This window comes from Bos grunniens, chromosome 27 (assembly GCF_055505025.1).
Source record: "Bos grunniens cultivar Pamir isolate PY7600 chromosome 27, Bosgru_T2T1.0, whole genome shotgun sequence".
Classification (NCBI taxonomy): domain Eukaryota; kingdom Metazoa; phylum Chordata; class Mammalia; order Artiodactyla; family Bovidae; genus Bos; species Bos grunniens.
This window is the reverse complement of record NC_141191.1, coordinates 26168768-26194070: the sequence shown is the minus strand read 5'-3', so window position 1 is coordinate 26194070 and position 25303 is coordinate 26168768. Positions and strand designations below refer to the sequence as shown.

General features: G+C 41.5%; 1 long non-coding RNA gene across 1 annotated transcript in view; it reads right to left on the bottom strand.

The window, feature by feature from the left end:
* Positions 1–397: 397 nt before the first annotated feature.
* The window catches only part of LOC147343663 (uncharacterized), a 48406-nt gene continuing 23500 nt past the window's right edge, over positions 398–25303 (bottom strand). Inside the window, exons 3-5 of the long non-coding RNA XR_015156343.1 lie at positions 2969–25303; positions 1270–1387; positions 398–622 (exon numbers count right to left, since the gene is read on the bottom strand). The exon at positions 2969–25303 is cut by the window's right edge and continues 19177 nt beyond it. This is a non-coding gene — a long non-coding RNA (uncharacterized LOC147343663). The remainder of the gene's footprint in view (positions 623–1269; positions 1388–2968) is intronic.

The window sequence follows — 25303 nt, the reverse complement described above, 5'->3', positions numbered from 1 at the left end:
ATGGATGGAGGAGCATGGTGGGCTATAGTCCATGGGAACACAAAGAGTCAGACACGACTGAGCGACTTCACTCACTCATTCACTAGACCCATTCAGGGTCATGGGCTCCAGTTTCAGCTCCATTCTGTTGACCACATATCTACATCCCCACCTCTGAACTCTCTCCTGAGCTTTCTATCCTTATTTCTAAACACCTAATGGGCAGCTCCACGTGGCAAAATTCAAAGATCTTCAAACTTAATACATCCAAAGTTAAGTTCATGACCATCCCTCAAACCTGTCTGCCTGCATTTTCTGTCTTAGTCCCTGAGTCCGTACTACTAGAAATGCCTGCCTCAATCTTTACTTTTTTTCTAGTCCAAACTTCCAAGCATCTGCTAAATAACACCAAGTCATGTTCATCATCAGAACTTTTTATTACAAATGGCAGAATCCCAACTCAAACAAGAAAAAGAAATGTATTGGCTCATGGAACCAAACCATAAAAAAGGATGGATTTGTGTGAATTGTACCAGATTTCTCGCTCCACCTTTCGCCTCAGCTTTTGTTCTGTTTGCCCTCATTCTTCCAGGTTCCTTCATGTGAAGGGGGCCATGGCTACCAGCAGCCCCAAAGGCACACCCTGTTAACAATAATGAGAAGAGACACTTAACCTATATCAGGCACAGTTCTAGGCACTTCAGAGCCTGTGAGGCAACAAGAAAGAGAGAACATGCTCTCCACTTCAAATTTAGAAAATCCATAGACAAGCTCTAAATTGAGCCAGCTTGGGTCACGTATCCACCTGCTGAAATAATCACTGGGTCTAGAACCATGAAGTAGAGTAACTGCAGGGTTTGGACCATCCACCAGCCCCTTAGCTTGAGTGATTCAAGTAGGAAGAAGTCTGATGAACCACAGCAGGTGGAAAAACACACAAGGTTAGACTTCGAGGCAAGAAATGGAAATGCAGAAACTCTACAGTGCTGATTCAAGTTCATGGGTCTTTTGAAAACTGAGAAACCCATCAGGAATTGTATCTGAATAGACGTCTCACCCACCAAAAAAATGTACAGAAGAAAACCACGACATTCCTCAAAAGACAATTTTAACAATACACTAAAAACACAAATAAAGGGTCATCAGAGATCAAAGATGTATGCCAAGAGTTCCTAGCCTCTGAAAACAGAATATTTTTTCAAAAAAACTCTCAAACTTCTGAATAATAGTGGTTGTAATGATAGAAAGCATAATGATGAGACAGAATGGCATGCCTTTGTATAACGTTACCTGTTCAGCCTGCAGGTGCCGTTTCATCTCTTGCACTGATTTTGAGGCCCCAGGGAGGTCTGTGGTCATTGGTGACATTTAGCTGTTCTTTCCCAAAGAACTTCAGAAAGAGTTCTACCTGAAAAATTTCCGGAAACAGTATTGAAATTGACCACTGAAATTAATAACTTCTTACAGAAGAATCTCCACAACATATCTGTAATTTAACTTTTTAAGATAAATAGTTGGAAAATTTATCCTGAGGTAACTTGACATTCATCATTGTTTCAGACCCCAAACATTGTATCAATGGGCTGGCACTTACTGTCATGCATGGTAAACTCTATTTTTCTTCTATTTCTACATCTACAATTCCTCAGATTATTGATTTCTCACTCATCAGAAGATTTGTAAACATAATAAAGCTTTAATGGAGCACACATGAATATGAATTTGTGATGTGTATAAATTAAGTCTCCCATTGCAGCATTTGGGGAAGATATTTCTCCCAAGAGCCAATGACAGGTGTGTAATAAGATGCTATTTTCATTCCTCACCATCTAAGGTTTTGGATGTAACTGGAAACATTCTTGGAAGCAGGGGGAGGGGATTGTCTGAGTCATTGTTGTGAAAGCCATTATTCTGCATCATGCTCAGTTGGACTTGGGAATGAATTAGAACAAATGTTCAAGAATGTTCTGTTTCTACACGAAGCTATTTCATCTGTTATCTCTTCCTCTTGCACTTAAATGTGACCAAAAGATCTTCCAAAATGAAACGCAGTCTTGTATGAAATAAAATTGATTTCTCTTATTTGTAATCTACCAGAGGATATTTGTCTTGAGTATTAGGGGGCAGCAGAGCTATTGTTTTTATTTTACAAAAAGAAAAGAAAAAGGAAAAAAACATTTGGCATTGTTGTTAAAAAGAAAAAACTATACAGTGTGTTCTGTATTTGAAATTCCATGAACTGTTGATAAGCTGGGTTTTTCCTGTAAAGAGAGACATGCAAAAGTCTGATTTTTCCACCTCAGTGTTCACTTTTACCATCCCCAGCACCCCTTGTTCAGTCAAATGTGTATGGAGTCCCAAGGTATCTAAGAAACGCCCCCCTCCACCCAGGATCAAACAAAATGCTTCTGGAATGGAACATCAGCAGAACTCCCTTTGTTTACCTTTTTCCCTCCATGTTTTTTTATTGTTGGCAGTGACTGCAGTTCAGAGAAAAGGTCACCTGCTTTCAAACAGAAATGAGGAAAGACTAAGTCTGTGTGTGCTTGTACACAAGTGTGGGGGTGTGTGTGTGGATGGGGGACGTCCAATGTGTTCCTGCACAGGAGTTATTTACTGTGTTGAATCTCTTCAGATGCTTATAAAATATTCAGCAGGCTGGAAGGAACCTCTCTAGAGGGTGCTAAGCCCCAGACGGACATGTTAGGGAGGAAGTACTCAGTCACCTCTTCATAGGAAGGCTCAGGAGTCCCCAAGAAGGTGCTCGTGCTGAAATGCCTCTAGGCTGGCAGAGCCAGCACTGACCTAGGAGGGCAGGAGAACCATGACTCCTCAACTGTGAAAAATCAGGGCACCCGACATTGACTTCAGGAGCCCCAGTTTTTTATCTATGAAATGAAAAGCTTGAACTAAGTCAGGGATCTTCCACTCTGGCCACATAGTAGCCTCATTTGATTTTCTTGTTTTTAATAATGATAAAGGGCCTTACCCCAGACAACTTGAATTAAACCTTTAAGGATGGAACCCAGACACGATTATTTTCTTTTAAGCTCCCAGGTGCGTCTAGGTGCAGCCAGGGTAGTGGCTGGGTGATTGCCAAGGTCTCTCCAGCGCAGGCTCTACAGGACTTGCTCCGGTCAGATCAAGTGTCTGTTGGGTCAGCTCTCTCTCCTCAGCAGTCCACACTGCCCAGTCATTCTCTGTCCAATGGAACTTTCCATATTCATATGACACCAGTGCCAAAGCTCCTATAGGATCTGTGAAAACAGTCAGTGTCATTAATTGAACTAGCCGACCTAAAGAGTAAGGGAGGAGTTGGAGGGACGAGGGGAAGGATCCATTGTTTAAAGGGAATCATTGTGGTTTCTAAGAAAACTGCAGGACAGCACTGAAGCTGCAGGGAACTACGCACGGCGAGCTCATTTCCCTGTTCACCTCCAGCTACGACATCTCTTTTGCAGCCCAGCGCTGTGCTGCAGAGATAAACTAATTTAATCAGTAGCAAGAGCTGCATTTTGATCTTGCAATCAAGTTACACAATTTCCTTTTCCAGGACAGCCCCACACTTCTCTCTGTTCTGTTCTCTTGCCTCTCAGAGTTTTCTTTCCCACTTGCTCCCATTTAACCCATCCATCCCCGCTTCCCATCCTCCAAAGATCTGCCCACTGCCTTGTGCACCCCCACCCCACCCCCCCACATACTTTTTTTTTTTTTTTGGTCATTTCCCATTCGCCCTACTTTGTATGTTCTGGCCCTCCTTTCCCACTTCTCCATTTCCCAGCCAAGATCGCTGGGCCACCAAAGGCTATGAGGATGTGAAAATCTGAGCCACAGGCATGAATAATTAATTGAGAGCGGCAGACTGAAGCCAGTTGGAACTGAGAACACTATTTCTGAAATGCAGCCAAATGATTTAGCAAGAGGCGATATGGAGTTACTGCAATCCCTGGAAGTCCTGGACACAATGGTAATTATGAAAATGCAGTTTTGACAAAGTACGAGTCCGACAGAAGTTCCAAGGCTGATGGAAGTGTCATACCCTGCTTTGGGCTTAAGTGAGAGCTGTGGAAGGTATGGTGACACTTGCTGACCCCATTGGACTGAGGGACTAGTGCAATCACTGGCAGGATGGCCTGCTTCCTTCTTCCAAGAATAGCATCACTACCCTGAGTCCAGTGCAGCTGGACAGGATGGCTAGAGGGGCTGGTGCTGGAAACTCCATCTGGCTGTAAGGTCAGACAAGCGGAGGAATCTGGAACTTGAGGTTGCCAGGATGGGTACAGGCAGAGTTGTCTGCTGCTCTTCTAACTCATTAGAAACCAGCCTAAGTACCAGCCCTCAGCTTTCCTGTGTCTGATCCTCTACTGTTTCCATTTAGTCAGAAACCTCCTTTGGAACTTCCCTTTACAAGCAATGGATGGGCCTATGGAGTCTGTAGTTCAATGTGGGGACTTGCTGGAACTGGTTAGTGAATGGAACTGGTTAGTGAACAATCTTCATTAACATTCTGGCCACCCCTCCAGTCCTTTCCCATTTTCCCTCCAAATGCTGCCAGACATATCTTTGTGAAATATAAACCTGGTTATTGGACTATCTACCTAGAAACCTGTTAGCGGCTACTCATGGGCTCTAGAATGGAGGCTAAATTCCTGATCATAGCATCCAAGGCTGTCTGTGACTTGACCCAAACTTCCATCTCCCACCCCTTGTCTCCCTACAGCCCAGAGATGCTGCAGAGCTTTCTGCTTTGTGTCCTCTGCTGCTCCTTACCTGCACGTCTGTGATCAGCCTGTGTCCCCAGCATCTCTGTCTCCTTCATGAACACCCATTTATCCTCCCAAGACCCAGTGTAGGAGCCCTGCTTGCTAGGAATTCCTCTGGAGCGCTCATATCAGAGGAACTCTCCTCCCCTTGTACTCCCATCTTATCTGCTGCCTACTAAACACGGGAAGGATCTCTTTGGGAGCGGGAAATGTGTTACCCAGCCCAAAATCATTCTGCTCATTGCATAACAGGCCAGTAAATCAGGAGAGGAGTTGTTGGGGCAAGGGGAAAGCTAGCAGACCCATAAGACAGCAGGCTAGTGTGTCAAAAACCCATCTTGCCTCAATCCAAAACTCTGTTCCTTTTATATAGAGGAGGGGGAGGAGGAGTGGCCCAGGGCGATGCCAACCAGTGGCTGAAGCATGACTCCTAAGGGTTGCTTCTTGACAGCTACTCCCGAAGGTCGCTAACTTAGGGGAGGGTCCCACTGTAACACTGACCAATGGCTGAGCAGGACTGTTAACGGTCACTGACTGACAGTTGCTCCCTAACGGTCTCTCACTAACGGTCGCTTGCTTGGGGGAGGGGGGGTCCACTGCCAGGAGGACCAATGGCTGAGCAGGAACACTAACAGAGGCCCACTAACAGCTGTGCACCTACCCCGCCCCTACTACAGACAGGCACTCCGGAGGTAAAGACTCTGTCCCATTCACCCAGGAATGCTCCCTGCATCCCACATGATGCCAGTAGACATGTATTAATGCTTATGCAGAGAATCCCGGCTGGTACAGAACAGGAAGCTAGGATCGCAGGACTCCCATCTTACAAACATGGACGTTCCCACAGTCCCTGCCTTGAACAGAGGTCCAGCCTTCTGAGCCACGCTCCGCTTCCCATCCCTCTCAATGGAGAGGTCCCAGCACCTGCTTCTCAGATACCCCTACCCCCTGCCTGACGTGCTGTGATTGTCATCTCAGGGGGTGCGCTACTCCCAAGTTCCCAGTTCTTGTCATCATTACGCAACCTTGACAGGCAGTGGAGACACACCCTAGTGACTCAGATATTGCCAGCTGTGAGCTGAAACTTTCGAACCAAAACTTAGTTCACTTTCCCCGAATGAGGGCAATAACTGAGTCAGGAAGGAACTAGGTAGAGCAGGTACGAATCTCTGTCTGAAAACACAAACGTGCAGAACAGGTATCTTGAACTTTTCACAACTAGATTTAATTTCTATTTCAAGTCCCATTTTTTCCCTAAGAATGTGAAGTCAGTCTTCCCTCCTTTCCCTTTTCTATAGTGTAGCATCTGAGCACCTAGGAGGGTTAAGGTGGTGTCCAGGTGAGGGTGGACCTGGTCTTCATCCTCAGCGCCTTCTTTTCATCCTGGTTCCTGTTGGGAAGCCCCATCTCATCTAATACAGTCTGCCCCCATGGTCGCTGAGGCTTCCTCATTTCTGTCCTTTCTGCCATGCTTGGAAACCAAGAAACCATGCTGGGGTTGTAATGGAGCCTGGAGAACTCTGGAAGGCTGTAATAGCAGCAGGGGAAGGCTCCCAGCTGTAGCAGCCCCGGTCAGAAGGTCCCCCCCCCCCACAAGCCAGCAGCCGATTAGGGAGAAACTGTCAACCAGCAACCATTAGTGGTCCTGCTCACCTATTGGTTGGTGCCTCAGTGGGCCCCTCCCCCAAGCAAGTGACGGTTAGAGAGCAACTGTCAACCAGTGACCATTAGTCAGCCATTGGTCAATGCCACATTGAGCCCCTCCCCTTCCTTCTCTTCTGTATAAATGGATCCCAATTTGGGACTGAGAGTAAATGGTTCTCTGAGATGCTAGCCTGCCGTCTTCTTGGTGTGCTACCTTTCCCATGAAAATTATTATTCCTTGTTCTAACAACTTGTCTTTCAATTTATTGGTCTGTTGGGCAGTGTGCAGAATGAACTGGGCTCAGTAACAAGGCCACATCTGCCAAGTCACACTATAGAGTCATTGTTACTTCCCCAGAACCTTAAAGAAATAGGACACGGGTTCACTCTGTTGTTCTCTTTCTGTGGGGTTGGTTTTAGGTTCCAGCATCCCTCACACCTGACATGGAACCAGAGTTCATGGCCTCCTTTTTTAGGGATCTACCAGCATCTAAGCTCTCATAACCCTCATTCCAATTCACTCTCCCTCCAATCTGCAGCATCCTTTTCTAGCCAGTGTGTGGGGAGGTGGAGGAGAGAACACTTTCAACTACTCGCCTGAGTCCACAGTCTATTACCTTTGTCCTATTTCCATTTCCTCAAAGCCTGTTCTTTTGAAACTCACAAGGAGACATTTTCCTCTTTCCTTTCACATCATTTCCCTATAACAGTGATCACCTACCACCATCTAGTTACTGAATGGAGAACAGGGGTAGGGTTTAGGGGGCTTGGGGTGGGTGTCATTAAGAATATGAGCAAACACTAAGGTAGCATTTACAATCAGTCAGGCACTGCTCTAAAGTCTTTACATACATTAACTCATCAAATCACTATCACTCAATGAAGCAGATATTTTTATTTCCAGTTTACAGATGAGGAAATGGATGTTAGGTAGTGACAAGCTGGGCTTCCCAGGTGGCTCAGACAGTAAAGAATCTTCCTGCAAAGCAGGGGACTGGGGTTTGATCCCTGGGTTCGAAAATCCCCTGGAGGAGGAAATGGCAACCCACTCCAGTATTCTTGCCTGGGAGATTTCGTGGACAGAGGAGCCTGGTGAGCTACAAGTCCATGGGTCGCAAAGAGTCAGACACGACTGAGCAACTAACACTTCCACTTTCAGTGACAACTTGGAGGAGCTGGGACTTGAACCCTGGCAGTCTGGCCCCTTAGTCTGCGCCCTTAACCACTAAAATGATAGCTTCTCACTAATCAATACCCTGCCACACACATTATTCTTATTGTAGATTTGAACTCCTTGAAGATATATAGGAAAAGAAAAGTTTAAAAAATATTATAATGAAAACATCTCCTTCTATTCAAAGTGCTTATGCTGAGATCTAGCAAATTTTTATTTTGATGAGAAATTTTTTCATCATCCATGTGAATATAAAAAAAAAAAACATAAAAGCCTAGAAGTCCTTAAAAAAATAGAATCTCCCACCACTACTGCCACCAACCAACACTTTTAGCTCCAGCTTCCTAGAAGTGTTTTATCAGGCCCCTCAGCAGCAGAGTAGGAGTTAGAAGGCATGACCTCCGAAAAGGCGCTGCCAGCTCTATATGTGTTCCTCTGTGTGCCCCGAATACTTCTACCTAATTCTAAGCACTAACATTCCTTTTGATGAAAAGACGCCCCCCCTCAAAAAAAAAAAAACATTTGTGTAGAACAATCATTCTTAACATTTTGGGGAGTCACAGACCTTTTTGCAATCTATGAAGTTACCTCCCCAGGAAAAACAACTGCTTATATCCAAAAGCACATATAATTTGGCATAAAATTTTAGGCAAATTACTGAGCCCAATACTGTGTGTGAATTATTCTTAGAAGGGAAGTTGTTTTATTCATTTCTGCAACCTTCAACACCTAGCAGAGAATAAACTCAGAGTTACACGCATCCTGTCTCCACGCTGGCCCGAACATGCACACTGACTCTCTGTGGTACCATGAGAGACAGAAAATCTTCCCCTCCCCTTTATCCAGCCCAGATTTTCTGCAAATGCCTGGTGCCAACAAGGGCATTTGTTCTTTGTGCATTGATGCCTGTGTTTTTGCCTCCAAGAGACAAACGCTGACTGTGGAATCTGAGTGGAAGTGGCCACTCTGATTTTCAGGCAATTTGGGGGTTGTACATAAAATTCTATATCCTCTTGGAAGCTAGAGAGGAAAAGACCAAAGCTCCAGGCCTCTTTATAAGCCCACAGATGATAGGATTCCTCACCCATTACAGCAGGGTAGCCAATTCCCTGACTAGTTTTTCCATTTTCAGAAGGGAATGCAACACATCAAGTTTTAAAATACCTTCTCAAAGAAAACAATTTAATGGGTTTTCCTGCACCTCAAGAGTATCAGGGAAGTGCAGTTCACTCTGCTTTTCAATTCTCCAATCAAGCAGCAGAGAGGATGTTTGGGTCAAGGCCAAATACTATTTTTTTCTATGAAGAAAACAGAGATGGTTCAGATAAATTCTGTCAGCAGCTCAGAGCCCTCTGTAAGAAATCGTGGTACTTTGTGAGGGCAAACACTTACATGATTACCATTTGTGGTTAACTGGAATCACACCACCAAGGGATTATTGAAAACAAGTAGATCAAACATGGCAGAGACAGTTAAAAGCTACTGAGAAATAATAATACTTTGTTCCTTTTCATTTTTCTTTTCCTCCTATGTTGGGGTGACATGGTTTATCCTTTCTATCCCTTCTATCGACAGTCTTTACTTCTTTGATGATTATTTCTTGTGATCTATTCTTGTTATCAAGGTTTATATCTTAACTGTGTTCATGGATTCCTATACTCCAATACTTTGGCCACCTCATGCAAAGAGTTGACTCATTGGAAAAGACCCTGATGCTGGGAGGGATTGGGGGCAGGAGGAGATGGGGACGACAGAGGATGAGATGGCTGGATGGCATCACCGACTCGATGGACATTAGTTTGAGTGAAGTCCAGGAGTTGGTGATGGACAGGGAGGCCTGGCGTGCTGTGCTTCATGGGGTCGCAGAGAGTCGGACACGACTGAGCGACTGAACTGAACTGAATACCTTGAAAAGGGCCATCTTCCTTCCTTACAAGTGACTCCTAAGCCTTTATGGCTCCATACCACTCAGTAATTACTCTAGACTATTCCTTGATATGAGTACATTTATGATTATATAAATTACATACATGTAAAAGTGTAGTAAAATTCCATATGTACATAAAACACAAAAATAAATTGTGAACAGGGCTCTAAAATTGTACTCTTTCTCCTAATGGATTGTCCATTCCCCTTTGAGATGTGAACATCCTGCTTTGAAACACAGATCAAACGTATCATCAAGCAGGTAAACATGAGGGGAAAGCCCTCCAAGGGCTAAAACTGGCTGTCGGTTGTAACCTGTTCAGCCTTGGGTTGTAACCTGTAAGAGTCCCCTTATATCTGTCATTCATATAAGTGAGTTCATAAGAGATGCTCTGTTATGGACTGAATGTATTCCCCTCTCAATTCATATGCTGAAGCCCTAACTCCCTAGAGTGACATATTTGGCTAAGGAAGTAATTAAGGTTAAATGAGGTCATGAGTGGGGCCCTAATCCAATTGGATTAGATAGGTTCAGTGGCCTTATACAAAGAGACTGAGAGACCACCCCCACCCCCGGCCCTGCATGTATGTATATGTCGGTCTCTCTCTCCCAGCAAGCTTGCATCTAGGAAAGATCATGTGAGCACACACAAGATGGCAGCCACCTGAAAACAGGAAAGAGCTCCCAACCCTGCCAGACCTTGATTGTGACTTCCAGCCTCCAGAACTATGAGAAAATACATTTCTGTTTAAGCCAGTTGGTATTTTGTCATGGCATCAGAACAGAGAAATCTACTCTCAGAAAACTCACTAGATTATTCCTGTAAACACAGATATACTCATTCAACTTCAGGTTAATATTTTCTTCAAAATTGGTCATACAATTAGTATTAGGTGAGAAACTTCAGTGGTGCCAGCAATGTTTGGCGGTATGAGGAACTCCCAAAACATCCCGTTGACCTGGGTGAGCAGAGGAATGTAGGGCCTGTGCAGTCCTGCTGCTACAGCGGAGGTGCAAGCCTCACCTTTCTATCAGAAAGGCAGCAGCACCCCCACTGCTCTGCACTGTAACTGCCCCCAGTACCACGCTCTTACTGCATGGCTTACAGAGACAAGAATTGAAGTGTCTGTGGGAAGTAATTAGAGACTGAAGCTCAGTTCTTGAGAAGTTTATGGGCTGCTGTTTCTGGACATAATTTAGGAAAGATAGCATGATCTGCTCTTCCACTGAAAACAACAAAGATAGACCCTGCTTTTTCTTATTTATATATAAAAAAATAATAATAATAAAAAAAAACCTCTTTAAAAATACATCCATGAACAAGCAAGAAAAGACAATCAGTGGAGGGTAAAAGTTAATTAAAAGGAGAAATATATATATATAGGTAACTAAGCACTGAATCTGGTTTTTGCTCTGGGGGAATCTTTTAAATCTTGATTACTTTGAGCTCCTGTTTTTGACAACTGTACAAAGTGTGAGGCATACGACAAATCCTCACGCTCAACCAAAGCAGAAGTCTGAAAGGAAAACCCATGAGTTTTCCTGATGTTCCTAGGACATCAGACAAAGCTAAGAACCCTCAGTAGAGACCATTGAAAAGTGCTAGTTTCTCTCAACTGTGGAGCTGGGTTGAAGGGTAAAATATGTCTCCTGAGAATTCATAGCGTAATATAATTTTCATGGGAATTTTCAACCCAAATTCACACTCCTTCAAATCTGGAACTGATTTTAAAACAGTCCTGCTGTGCCAGGTAGAAGTAAATGTATATTATCATTGAAGGAAATTACTTTCAACTTAGGCCTCAAAATTTACTACAAGTAAAGTTTCAAGGAACATGAGTCCATAGTAAATATTGCAACAAACACATCAACAAAACACATCATGAACGAGAGATTATAAAAGCAACCAAGAACATTCAAAAAAGAACCCGAAAGAATGCCCAAAGCAAAAATACAGTGATTCAAAGTCAAAGCTCAATAATCAGGCTATACAACAGGCACAGTTTAAGACTTGATTTACTGAAATAAAGAATGGTTAGGCAGAAATTACCAGGAATGTAACATAGAAAATGAAGTGCAAAAAATTAGAAAGACATTAAGAATCTTGTAGTATAGGTTGAATTTCAGTATTTGCAAATCACAACCAGGTTTTATGAGGGATGCAATAAAGAGAATGGAGAAGAGGCAATATTCAAATTGAAAATGGCTAAAAATTTTCTGTTACTGCCAAAACATTCAAATTATCTTATCTGAAAGATCAATACATTCAAAGATTAAAGTTTTAAAAATATGTAACTATACACATTATAATCAAATCACAGAAACAAATACTAAGAAGGCACACACACATACATACACAAATATAGCAAGGAATCCATGGCAAAACGTACCATATTTTTAAAGTATACCTCACCTTGTGACAGTAAAACAGCTTAAAAGAAGTACTCAGACTTTTCCTTCTCTCATATATAATAAGAGAGCTCTAATCCTTGCATTCACTACAGTCTTATATGAGCATTACTCCTCTCCTTTATACCCAATTCAACTGTACACTCCTTGAAGGCCTGAATCAATATAATATTCCCTTTGTAGTTCTTACAAAATACATAGAATGGAGCTTTGTATATAGTAGATGCTTAATAAACATCTGAGTTACTTACTACGTACTGTATTTTATGGATTTGAAGGTTTTGACACTACCAGACTTATCTGAATCATATTAAGTTTTTATAATATGTGAAACTCAATGGTATATTATATGAGTTAAAATTTGAATATTTTAGTTCCACTACTGCCTTTCATTTTCTAGATTTCTTGCTAAATTTGGCACAATAAGAAAGACTTCAGGCATTTAGGAAAGCAAAAACCACAATACAAAATTGTCTTAAAAGCAACCATATTAACATATTCTTAACATCTCCATTCTGTGTGACCCAAAAGCCAGCATATGGAATGCATTCTGTGATCATGTTTGTATATGTCACATTCTTAAACTTTGCAATGAGGAGCTCTTTGGCTGAAGGCCAAATCTGAGAAGTAGATGGGGGAGTAGGGTTCTTGATGTGTAATGGGGGTCAACCATTAATCCCAGATACCCCGGTCAACACTCCTGGGAGTCTTCCAAATCTTACAGATCAGTTGCAGCTGGAGATGCAGAATTGGGTCCTCTTGGTAGACAAAGTAAATGGCTTTCTATATCCTGAAGTTATCTGGACAAAATCACTTTTTAATGCATTCATTCTTGTTCTCACTAGAAAGAAATCATCAGTGAAGATAAGCCATGAGAAAGTCTTTTTCAGAAGTTCATGCTGAAATAGTTGCTTCTAACTTTTAAAATTTTTGGCCACAGAAGTGTTTCTTACAATGTTTAAAGTAGATGAATGTGAAATAGGGGTGGGGCAGCCCAGAACCCCAATTTCCGGCTCTTAAATCTATGAACTCCTAGTCAGCAGTGGTTCTCAAGCTTTTGCATGTGTATAAGAGGGAGTTGGTGATGGACAGGGAGGCCTGGCGTGCTGCGATTCATGGGGTCGCAAAGAGTCAGACACGACTGAGCGACTGAACTGAAGAGTTCATAAAATATGCAGGTTATTGGATCTAACTCCTGAAGAGTCTTATCAGAAGATCTGGGTGGAGTCTAAGAGTTTAAATCTTAACCAGCACCCCAGGGCATGTAGAGGCTGTGACCCGCTCTACTATATCTCACAATCCCTCATTTTTTACAGCGATGCTCAGCAGAGACCAGTGTGAAAACTACTTGGCAAGTCTCTCCCAAGTGAGGCTCCTCCCTTGACTCACTCACAAAGTGGTGATAGAGGCCCAAGATTCTCAATTCACTGTAGCTGATTTTTCCCATAATTTCCTAAGCTGCTCAAACCTGAGGCAGCAACCAGATTTTCTCTGGCTGGGTGGAATGAATTCTAAGAACTTGTTTATTTTAAAGCAGCAATAATGATAGATGCAGAGATTGAAATTCTACCTAATATTCATCTCCCAAATTATTTCAATAGAAGGACGTGAAGCCTAGATCATGTGGAACTTGGTAGGACACCAGCTGAAACCCTAAAAATAGCTGAATCATGATCCGAGCCCAATCAGGGAATTCCTTCCCAACAAATGACTTCCATGGATTCCCATGAATGCACAGCTGCCTGGGGGGATGCAAAACCGCTACTCAGGGCTGAAACAAAGGGTCTTAGATTTTTAGAAACACTGGCCACCAGTGACTCTACATTGGACCCGCTATTTTCTTGCCTAAGAAATGGGACATAGGTGAAATCTGTATTCCAGAACAGCAGTGGTGTGCTGGGCAGAAAAAAAATTGCTCTTTCTGTTTGGGGAGTGGTAACACATCACACTTGGCCCATCCTGCCCCTCACATTAGACAGTAGAAAAACTACAGAGTAGGAGTTGGCATATGTGTCTTTCTTTATCCACATTCTATCACAATGTTCTTTAGCGTGGTTGATAACACCAGCTGATTCCCTCACAGCAGGAAAAGCCTGAAGGAGGGGTTCCGAGATCCACTTTCATTCAGAAGAAATCATGAGCTCACTTAGATATGTCACTAGATGTTCCAGAATCATAGTCTTATAGTGCTGGGACCATATATTGGCTAAAAATACTAAAAACAGCTCAGTTCAGTTCAGTTCAGTCACTCAGTCATGTCCGACTCTTTGCAACCCCATTGACTGCAGCACGCCAGGTCTCCCTGTCCATCACCAACTCCCGGAGTTTACTCAAACCCATGTCCATTGAGTTGGTGATACCATCCAACCATCTCATTCTCTGTCGTCCCCTTCTCCTCCTGCCTTCAATCTTTCCCAGCATCAGGGTCTTTTCCAATGAGTCAGTTCTTCATATCAGGTGGCCAAATTATTGGAGTTCCAGCTACAACATCAGTCCTTCCAATGAACATTTGGACTGATTTCCTTTAGGATGGACTGGTTGGATCTCCTTGCATTCCAAGGGACTCTCAAGAGTCTTCTCCAACACCACACTTCAAAAGCATCAATTCTTCAGCGCTCAACTTTCTTTATAGTCCAACTCTCACATCCGTACATGACTACTGGTCATGTACAGCTAAAAAAAGCAGCTAAACTGTGGTAAATTACATTTGGTATTTCTCTGAAACTTGAAATTTCACAGAATCTGAGAACCTATATAAAGAAACATTATATAATTTTCTATTTTTTTCAGAAGGATTGTGGAAAATTGTGTCTCAAATCTGCAAAGCCCTTCAACTCTTGGGGGAGACAGATGAATAAGAAAGACGATTATCAAGCATTAATCTAATTTTTAAGTGAGTTTACTAGAACTTTATTAAAATATTATTAACCTTCAAAATTCAGCCGAAGAAGGTTATACCTGAATTTCAGTGCAGAGGCTATTTCTCAAAATATTTTGGTGTCCTATTTTGTGAATTATTTTTAAAGTCAAGTTGGAAACCACACAAAAGAAGTCCTATTACAGCATTTTTAAACTTTTCATACATCTTTTTGGACATATGAATAAAAATTTTGAAGACTGTTAGCTATTCTTTGTCCTAAACTCCATTACACTGATCATGCTATTCAAGAAAGTTAAAGTTAAAATTTATTTTTGTTGTTTACTTAATGAAATCATGACTTCCTTTTTCTATTTTTTTTCCATAAAAATCACCATCCCCAGAATTTTTACTTATGCACTCAGAATCACTGTATTACATTTCAGTAAAAGCTTGTTTTTAACCAAAAAACAAAAAACAATCTGTCATACCCAGTGTGATTATTCTCTTTATTCAATAGCTTGCCTCTGAATGAGGCCTTTTTCAAAATTCAAATCCATTTTGAACAGGGAGAATTTGCTATCATAAAATAAGGGATATCCCAGATTTTGACAGCAGTTTCAGATGGATTCTTAACAGATTAATACTGACATCTAAAAAAGGACAATATCTGTTTGTGTGTACAATATCTAATTGGTTGATTAAGAAAATTAACCTTAGTCTTATCTACATGTTATCGTTTTTAAACAGGGATTCTGCTCATAACACAAGTCACTATAGATTAGAAGCTACATGTACAGAGAGCAAAGTCTGATTCCCAGTTTATTAGTCATGAAGTGTGTTAATCTAGGACCTCAAAAGACAGGTGGTGAGAGGGACATTCATGTTTGTATAACACAAATTCATAAGGAAGAGTGAAATGTTATTATAGAATTACATGTGTGTGTGTGTGAGAGAGAGAGAAGGCAATGGCACCCCTCTCTAGTACTCTTGCCTGGGAAATCCCAGGGATGGAGGATCCTGGTAGGCTGTAATCCATGGGGTCACAAAGAGTCAGACATGACCGAGTGACTTCACTTTCACTTTTTACTTTCACGCACTGGAGAAGGAAATGGCAACCCACTCCAGTATTCTTGCCTGGAGAATCCCAGGGACGGGAGCCTGGTGGGCTGCTGTCTATGGGGTCGCACAGAGTTGGACACGACTGACGTGACTTAGCAGCAGCAGTATGTGTGTGTGTGTGTGTGTGTGTTGGGATGTGTGAAGAGAATGAGTCAGGGAAAGCATATATTCAAACTTACTTCAAAGACATTTTTGAAGGCTGACTACTTTCTAAGAAACGATGAGAAGAATTTGATCAAAGAGAAATTTGTAAACTACCTCTGCCATCAATGCAGATTGACTATTTGCTTTTACTGAATAAAAGTCTGTATCATGTAAGAGCCATGTTTAAATGTTTGAGGTCTGAATAGGCTTGGATAGTGATAGGTTATAACTTTTCAGTGAAAGGAAAATCATAAATGTGATATTCACATGAGGAGGAGAAATTGACCACTTCTGTCCTAAGAAAATCTGGTGATGGTGGGAATGATCACCACAGTGATGGTGATCTTGGTGGTGGTGGGTGGTGGCGATGATTATGCTGTTGGTTTTGCTGCTGGTGATGAAATTATTAGTGGGAGTGATCCTCTAATTTTTATCACACCTTTTCCCCAAATGGTTCCACTGAATGAATAATGTGGTTTCCTGAAGTTTCATATTAACTCATAAGCAAAAACACAGATAACTGAGTTGCTTATGTTTTGAAAGAGTAGAAGAAAGCGAGAGACCATCTATTGTATCAGAATTATTTTCAATCCATAGTAAACCTGGGACCAGAGACTTAATTTCCAAATGACAGCACTTCAGTCACTCACTGTGACATTCAGTGGTGTATTTATGTTTTGTTTTTTTCTTGTAAAGATTTAAAAATGTTCATTTTCAAGTGCCACTGTGGGTTTCTCATGAAATACATTTATTTTTTATCAGCACCAGGATTAATAAGAATGCTCCAGAAGTTAACCAGACAAAACAATAGACAACGCAGTATTACAGAATTAAAATCTGGGGAATTCAGTTCAAATCCCAGCTCTCACACTCTCAGGATGTGTGAAATTAGACAAGTGTGTCTCTCGGAGTGTCTATAAACTATTTTTAATATAACAGTTTGTGACACCAAGTGTGGGTTTTCCACCCAAGCAATTCTCCAACTCTCTGGACACCAACTGTGTCCTACAACTTAACTCAGTTATGACACTGGCTTCCCAGAGTTAGCATCAGACTCCACAAATTGAGGTTCAGTCTCACAAAACTGCCCTCGCTTCAGACATCCAATGCAGGTTCTGGACCTCCCATACTTCTGACCTCCTGGCTATAAATCAGGGATTCCCACAATCCTCCCCTTGGATTTGCTAATTTGCTAGATCAACTCACAGAACTCTGCTACTGTTAAGTCACTTCAGTCGTGTCCAACTCTGTGCGGCCCCATAGACAGCAGCCCACCAGGCTCCCCTGTCCCTGGGATTCTCCAGGCAAGAACACTGGAGTGGGTTGCCATTTCCTTCTCCAATGCGTGAAAGTGAAAAGTGAAAGTGACGTCGCTCAGTCGTGTCCGACTCTTAGTGACCCCATGGACTGCAGCCTACCAGGCTCCTCCATCCATGGGATTTTCCAGGCAAGAGTACTGGAGTGGGGTGCCATTGCCTTCTCCGCACAGAACTTAGGAAGACAATTTATTTAGTATTACCAGCTTCTTATAAAGGATACATCTCAGGAATAGCCAGTGCAAGGGATTCTCAGGGCAAAGTATGTGGGCATACCACCTCCCAGGACCTCGATGTGTTTGCCAACCAGGAAGCTCTTTAAATTACTCCCAACCACCCCCTGCCATGTTTAGGGCATTTTATGGCAGTTTCATTACATAGGCATGAGTGAGTAAATCATAGTCATTGGTGATTACCTCAATCTCTACTTCCTCCCCTCCACCTGGCAGTCAGAGGGTGGGGATGAAATTTCCTAGCGTCTCATCATGGACTTTCTGGTGACCAGCCCCCACCCTGAGCTCTCTAGAGGACCCCAGCCTCCAGTCAACTCATTAGCATACAGAAAGACATTCTTACACTCCAGAGATCCCAAACGTTTAGAAGCTTCTGTGTCAGGAACCAAGGACTAAGAACACATATGATAACAAAAGATGCTTTTATCACCCCTACCCTATTTCTCAGGAAATTACAAGGATTGTGATAATTGAGGACAAACACCAAATATATATTTCTTATTATATAACAATATCACAGCCTCATTTTTTTTTCACCTGTGAAATAGGATTATAATCAATACATCACATGGTAGTTAGGAAGATTTAATCTGTCATTTGTTAGCAAATGCCTGGGACTGAAGGAGTGGTCCCTTGGTGGCAATTATCTTATTTTTTTCTGTTCAATAATGGTACCCATGCCCTTTGTGCCCATCTCTGACTGGAGCAATATGAGGGTGCCAAAAAAAAAGCAGACAGGTCAGTCTACCAGGAACCTCAGCAGGGCTGTGTGGGCCCCTTAAGGAGAAAATGCTTCACAAGAATAGAAACTTAGTTTGCAGAGTGGCTGAGCATTTTTTGCTTAAGTGTGTCAAGTAATAAAGTGTCTCGAATGTCAATGATTAGCTTACTTCCATTCAGAGTTTAGAGACCCACTTCATGTATTTGTTTAGAAATCAGGGATGTGATACCAACAAAAAAAGGAAGCTGAACGTTGTTTTCCTGTGTGGTGAATCTAGAAAGCTAGTGGGAGCTTCTGTCTGCCCAGTCTTTAAAAATGAGCTGTTGCTTTAAAAAAAAAAATGAACTGAAAGAAAATAAAAGACACCTACACAGTTACACTGGCAAGAAAGTGTTGTTCCAACGAGATCAAATTTTTTGAAGTTCTTTGTGAATGGCATGGTACTATACAAATGTTTGGCAAGCTTCCACATTTTATTACCTTTGTTATGTTAGTGTGGGTTATAATTGAAGGTTTTAAGATTGTAAAGAGCCTTAAGTCCTCCACTTGCACTGAGGATGCTTGAGAGAGAAGAGTGAACTTGTGTGCATAGGAAAGCACATATATCCTGATGTATGGGAAGAAGAGACAGCGGGCAGCATGACTCCTACATTGCTCTATTTTTAAATGTCTGTTTTTCAAATTAGCTACTGAATTTGTTTTTGCTGTGCAGTAGCATTCCTTTCATGGTAGAAAATTCATAGACACAAGCTTAGGAACTGAAGAAAACTGAGTGTGACTTCTGTGTCCCTGGCATTTCCAAGCTGTGACCTTGAACTGAAATTAGGTTATCATCTTTGCTCTCCCAAGATATTATTGCATGAGCCCCTCCTGGCTTAGTTAATCGGATGTGGCCCTCACTTCTCAACATTCACATACACCTTCACCCCATGCCTCCCAGATAATCTGAGGTTTTTCAAGGTGTCATCACATGTGTTCTCAGGGGCAAGTTTTGGGGTTGTCTTTTATTCTTGCTTTTTTGAACTGCAGCCTTTGTTACTGCTGCTGCTCCTTCTTATATTAGAGTATAGCTCTACTGGGCCAGGCATCTGTTGTCATAAGCATTTTTTTCTCCAGCCTCCAAGAAGGGCCCTGGTTTTCCCTAACCCCCAAAGCACACTGGCATATAGTACATCTGAGATCAGGCTTTTCATAAAACTTTACAGAAGACAGGGTCATAAACTAAGTGAAATTCACTACTGCTTCTAGGGTTGGATACTCTTAGGATTTCAGGCTCAGATCCAATCTTTGCATCCAGGTCTAGGTTCCATGGGGCTCCCCACACTTCAGAGTCCAAGCCCAACTCAGTTCCCAGAAAAAAAAGTGAAGAATCCTTCCAGTCTGGTTCAAACCCAGACTCCTCCTCCCCTGGGATAAGTGTTAGTCACTCAGTTGAGTCCAGTTTTTTGCGATCCAATGAACTGTAGCCTGCCAGGCTCTTCTGTCCATGGAATTCTCCAGGCAAGAATACTGGGATGGGTAGCCATTCCCTTCTCCAGGGGATTTTCCTGACCCAGGGATTGAATCTGGATCTCCTGAATTACAGGCAGACCCTGCATTACCATCTGAGCCATCAGGGAAGCCCTTTCCCTGGGATAATGATCACTATTTCTTCCCTTTGGGTGAAATCCCACCCTTCTCTTAAGATGATAATAGTTTGACCTTCAGAGCTCAGGCATGGCAATCACGGGAGTCCTGAGAACCCTGCCAAAGCCAGGCACATTTCACCTGCAATCACACTCACGAGGGCAGTGACAACAGTCCAGGCTGCATGACCCAGCCCAGCCATTCCTTTTCTCAGCGGTTCCTGCAGCCTGATGTGAACAGAATTTCAAGTAATCTTGTCATTTCTGAAAAGGCTGGTTCTTCCTCTCAATTATTCAAAAGCAAATGTTTGCATGACGAACTATGCCTACCTCCCACGATCAAAAAATAACATTCTGGAAAACTTGGGGGAAAATCATTTTCTGTCTCTTCAAACATGCAGTTCTGTTAATACACCTGGTCAACATTGCTAAGCGTCAAAGGACAACTCAACCTGAAGCATCTGATCCTGGGTTCCTTCTCTGGGTTCCAGGTTTCCCTTTGCACAAGGGGTGGCTGTTTGCTCTATAACATTCGGAAAAGTCCCACCCAGCAGCACCCCCTACCACAGGTGGGGGGGCCCCACCCCCAGGGATGCTTGCATCTCTCACTGTGGCAGTATTTTGCACATCAAAAGATACAGTCCAGTATCTTATTACATAAATGTATGATTTTAAGTATATTTTTCTTAAACTTCTCAACTCATACAACTCCAGAGCATCACTCCCACCCGTCAACCTGTCATGGCAGCAGTAGAAATAAATAGTCCCCACTGGGGACTACCTTATATCACCATGTGGTAGATGATCATCCTGGGAGTTAGGCAAGATGAAGTTGGAAGGATTTACAAAGGACGAATGTCCTTAAGGAAGAAAATTTATTTGTTTATTTGCTAATTCCAGCCAGTACTTTCCCCCACCCACACCCAACAATAACAGCAACAAACAACCATTGCCTTTCCTTCCTTTACTGGCATAATTTTGCACTATATAAAATCACCAGTATGATTTCACTAGCTGTTTAGATAATGTGGTTGGTACAACAAATAAAGCCCATAAAAAACAACATAGCAGATCACTTGCCAGTGTAGAGCAACTTAATTGTTGTTTTAAGCAAACCCTGATTGACAAAGGGGTTTGTATTTAAGTTGTGATGATGGCATTTGTTCTAGACAAAAGATAGGATTGACTATGGTAGTTATTATTCTCCCCTGCAGTTTACTTTTATTTTACTAAGAGCAAAAGAGCAGTAAGGAAGAAAAAAAAAAAAACAGTTCTAACCTTATGCAAATGCAGTTCTCCAAATAGATCATGTTTTGCAGATTCTGGAATCATTAAGAGAGATATGGTTACATAAATCTAAAGAATTCCAGGATTTTAGAGATAGGGCCATAAATATCACAAGTCAGTTTCTGTAGTCCGTGCTTCTGAAACTGGGATGCCTATGGCTTAATTAAGTAGGGACATACCAAGACTGTTCCAAGAAAACTACAAGATAAAATCCCACAGAATGACATTGTTATGGGGCCTGACACAAGGTAGGCCATAGTTTATTAGTTTTGCTAGATGTTAAATAATTTAAAACATTATTATTAAAACATGAACCTTGATGTATACGAATTAAAAAAAAAATCATCTCAGAGATTTCGGATCCCAGGGATGGAATGAGAATGTGGTGAAACAAGTTAACCATATTGTTAATGAATTAAACAACCTATCAAGAGGTTTCCGGGGCTTGGGGAAAATCACTGTTGATCCTGGTAACTCTGGAAATGAGTGGAGTTTGTAAGGCCAAAGATAAAAGAAACTAAACAATATTTATACATATTTTCCCTTGAGAAGCTGTATGTGTAGGTATGAGCAGAGGTGATGGTGCAGATCCATCAGCTGTGAGAAGGAGGAATGGGTTAAAAAACAAAAAGAAACCATAAGCAAGCTTTGTGCTTGAGTTGATAAAGTTGTTTCCAATGGGGATACAGATGAAAAAAATTTAGATTTGCTATAAGCTAAGCTAAGTCACTTCAGTCGTGTCCGACTCTGTGTGACTCCATAGAGGGCAGCCCACCAGGCTCCCTCATCCCTGGGATTCTCCAGGCAAGAACACTGGAGTGGCTTGCCATTTCCTTCTCCAATGCGTGAAAGTGAAAAGTGAAAGGGAAGTCGCTCAGTCGTGTCCGACTCTTAGCGACGCCATGGACTGCAGCCCACCAGGCTCCTCCGTCCATGGGATTTTCCAGGCAAGAGCACTGGAGTGGGGTGCCGTCGCCTTCTCCGAGATTTGCTATGCCTATATGCTAAAATAAATGAATGACCAACAGTGGAAGTCAGATGTCCTACTGTTGGTATGAGAATTTGCAGATAAGCCAAAGGGAAAAGGCTATACAATGAACCATGTATTAATGAATCCACACTGGGAAAATTGTATGTTTAGCTGAATATCAGTATCTATGCATCTGTATACACTTTGGTTACATATATGAATATTTGTGGACAGGCATAGAAATATAGGCTAATATACACAGGTGAATTTCCTTGCTGTGTCAGGAACTGGAGGCAAGGTACACCAAGCCCACCTAGACCTCAGATCTTGGTTTCTTATAGCACCCTCCAATAAAAGGAACCAGGACAATTTGGAGACATGGCTGATTCTAGAACTGGGGCAGGAAACATCCAAGTTGAGTCTGGAGTATCTTACAGTGCCAAAAAGTTTTTTTCTTCTATGTGACTTGAAAAAAAGAGAAAGAAAACTCCACAATGACAGAAGTACATCAAAGGGATTCAAGAGTCAAATAAAAGAGCTCCTAATAGACAAAACTGGAACAATTTGAGCAAAAAAATAAAGTAGAATTAGATTATTGTTGTTGTTCAATCACTAAGTCGTGTCTGACTCTTTGTGACTCCATGGACTGCAGCATGCCAGGCTCCTCTGACCTCCACTAACTCCTGGAGTTTGCTCAAATTCATTGAATTCACCATTGAATTGGTGATGCTATTTGAAAGTAAAAATAAATATCCACAAGTCTGTGTGTATATAAATAAATGACTGAATAAATAAATAAATGGCGAAGAAGAGACAAAGTGCTTGTGCAGAAAAATTCCAAATAATTTCTGTACTCTGCCCTCCAGGAGGTGAAGGATAACTGTCTACTTCTTTTTTAAAAATTTGTATTGAGTATAGTTCATTTACAACATTGTGTTAGTTTCAGGTGTACAACAAAGTGAGTCAGTTATACATTTATCCATTCTTTTTTAGATTCTTTTCCAAACCTAGATAGCTACATGTAAAAGAATGAAATGAGAACACTCCCTGACACCATACAAAAAAATGAACTCGTAATGGATTAAAGACCTAAATCTAAGGTTGAATACTATAAAACTTTTGGAGGAAAACAGGCAGAACACTCTTTGCCATAAATCACAGCAAGATCTTTTTTGATCCTAGAGTAATGAAAATATAAAAACAAAAATAAACAAATGGGACCTAAATAAACTTAAAAGATTTGCACAGCAAAAGAAACCATAAACCAAGCTAAAAGACAACCTTCAGAATGGGAGAAAATACTTGCAAACAAAGCAACTGAAATGGGATTACCCTCCACTTCTTAAGTGTGGGTTGTGTCTAGTGGCTTCCTTCCTCCTATGGAACTAGGAGGAGAGGAGCGACTCTGCCGTGGGGAAAACTGACAGATACCACCTCAGCCAGGAGCTCAAGGTCAACACCATCAGTGACAGGTCACATGGGTGGTACATTCTCTAGATATGATGTGATGAGAGGTGCCCTTCATGTGGGGTCTTCCTCCCCAAAACTTATAACCCCAGTCTAATGAGAAAAACATCCCAACTGAGGGGCATTCTACAAAATACCTAACGACTAGTCCGAACAGTTAACCACCTGATGTGAAGAGCCAACTCATGCAACTCATTGGAAAAGACCCTGATGCTGGGAAAGACTGAAGGCAGAAAGAGAAGAGGGCGACAGAGGATGAGATGGTTGGACATCATCACTGACTCAATGGACATGAGTTTGAGCAAACTCCAAGAAACAGCAAAAGATAGGAAAGCCTGGCATGCTGTAGTCCATGGGGTCCTAAAGGATTGGACATGAAAAATAACAAGTTCTTCAAAACTGTCAACTTCATCAAAGACATGGCAAGTCGGATAACTGTTACAGTCAAGAAGAGCCTAAGAAAATTTGACAGCAAAAAGAAAGGTGGTACCCAGGACAGGATCCTGGAACAGAAAAAGAATATTAGGTTAAAACTAAGGAAATCTGTATAAACTATGGTGTTAATAAATAAGAATGTGCCAATATTGGTTCATTAATTGTAACAAGTATAACTTACTAATGTAAGATGCTAATAATAGGGGAAATTTGGTACAAAATATATGGGAATTCTTCATACTATTGTGATTTTTCTATAAATCAAAACTGTTCTAAAATAAAAAAGTTTATTTTAAAGAAAATCTGGATAAGTCATGGGTGAAAGTCCAAGAATGATGAATCTTTAGAGAAACAGGTTGAAGGCAGGCTGAGTAAGGACTAAGCCAGAATACTGAGTGTCCTTTGGCCCTTCTCTGCATCAGGGGACTTTGGTGGTGAGGTTTATGGTTTATTGAATACTACCTTAAACTTTGGACTTTACCTAAGATAACTCCAAGCAAACTTCAAGGATTTACAATCTGCTGGTGGTTTAAAAAGTAGAATAAAGAAGAAGACTGGCAGTCCTCCAATGATTAACCAATATATTTACATTATCCAGGTTAAAAAAAAAGACTTTTTATACAAAGAATTAAATCAACCACTTATCAGTAGGACTTACTAAAATATTTTGGTTTAAGATGTACAGACAATAAGTTGAGCTACTTTCTTTTAGCAATATTTTCTTAGGTGCTTTTTAAATTCCTTTGGAAGTTTATAGTGACTGGATATATTTATGCCAAGAATCCACCTAATCTCATTTCAGTACTTTCCCTCTTTCTTTTTACCTTTTACACTTTCCAAAGCTAATACCCAGGTAATTCTTGAGGATGAAAAATCTCATCTGTTCAGTTTATATTTAGGACTTGAAAGCTTTTTAAAATGTATTGCACCTATTTTTCATTTAACAGCCTAGAGTACCTGTTAAATTATAACTTGTATTTGAATCTTAAATTAATCATACTTTATTACTAGTAAAATGATTCATCAAATTAAGTACATGTTCTACTTTGCTCAATATCTTTGTAAACATTATAGATAAACTTTTGCCTCTTCCTCTCTCTCTCCCGCCCTCGCTTCCTACTTTCCTTCCTTTCTTTCATCCAAAATGCTCATTGAGCATCTACTCTGCCCAGGATTTAGGAAAACAATACAAAGAACATATGCGTGGTATCAAGGGAGCTCACAGTCCAG